General features: G+C 46.5%; 1 non-coding gene across 1 annotated transcript; it reads left to right on the top strand.

Annotated features, from left to right (window-relative positions):
* The first annotated feature begins 240 nt into the window (after positions 1-240).
* On the top strand, positions 241-312 carry trnaw-cca (transfer RNA tryptophan (anticodon CCA)). The gene has a single exon. It is a non-coding gene; the product is annotated as a tRNA-Trp (tRNA).
* The last annotated feature ends 745 nt before the right edge of the window (positions 313-1,057 follow it).

Raw genomic sequence — 1,057 nt, 5'->3', positions numbered from 1 at the left:
ATTATGTCGCGATACATATTGATATTGAATTATTGTCCAGCCCTAGGTAGAGTGTTGCTCCGTACGTGTGAAGCCAGATCAGAAGGTTGCGTGTTCAAATCACGTCGGGGTCAAGGCTTCTCTTCTTGACATCAAAAGTGTGAAGTCTAACGTCAAGTGTGTTCATTCAGATTTGTTCGTTGTCTGATTTTCTTAATGTATCGAAAGCGTTTAAACAAGGAGCCCCAACTCATTTGCTGGGACCTCGTGGCGCAATGGTAGCGCGTTTGACTCCAGATCAGAAGGTTGTGTGTTCAAATCACGTCGGGGTCAGGCAATCTCTTTTTGATCTCCTGAGTATGAAGTCTAACCTCACCAAAGCTCTCCAGAACCTCGTGACACAACGGTCACGCATCTGACTCCAAATCCGAAGGTTGCGTATTCAAATCATGTCGGTGTCAGGCAATCTCTTTTTGATCTCCTGAGTATGAAGTCTAACCTCAAGCATTTGCCTTCAGCCTTTTGCAATGATTGATTTGCATAGTGTATCAAAGTGCTTGTGGCCGAAGCAGCACTTAGCTCTCCGGAAGCTCGTGACACAACGGTCCAGCATCTGACTCCAAATCAAAAGGTTGCGTGTTCAAATCATGTCGGGGTGAGGTGAACTCTTCTTGATCTCCTGAGTATGAAGTCTAACCTCACCAAAGCTCTCCAGAACCTCGTGACACAACGGTCGCGCGTCTGACTCCAAATCTGAAGGTTGCGTATTCAAATCACGTCGGTGTCAGGCAATCTCTTTTTGATCTCCTGAGTATGAAGTCTAACCTCACCAAAGCTCTCCAGAACCTCGTGACACAACGGTCGCGCGTCTGACTCCAAATCTGAAGGTTGCGTATTCAAATCACGTCGGTGTCAGGCAATCTCTTTTTGATCTCCTGAGTATGAAGTCTAACCTCACCAAAGCTCTCCAGAACCTCGTGACACAACGGTCGCGCGTCTGACTCCAAATCTGAAGGTTGCGTATTCAAATCACGTCGGTGTCAGGCAATCTCTTTTTGATCTCCTGAGTATGAAGTCT

The sequence above is a fragment of the Sinocyclocheilus anshuiensis genome, unplaced genomic scaffold, assembly GCF_001515605.1.
Source record: "Sinocyclocheilus anshuiensis isolate Anshui unplaced genomic scaffold, SAMN03320099.WGS_v1.1 scaffold12733, whole genome shotgun sequence".
Taxonomy (NCBI): Eukaryota; Metazoa; Chordata; class Actinopteri; order Cypriniformes; family Cyprinidae; genus Sinocyclocheilus; species Sinocyclocheilus anshuiensis.
Note: the sequence above shows the minus strand (reverse complement) of the source record. Positions and strands in the feature narration are given on the sequence as shown.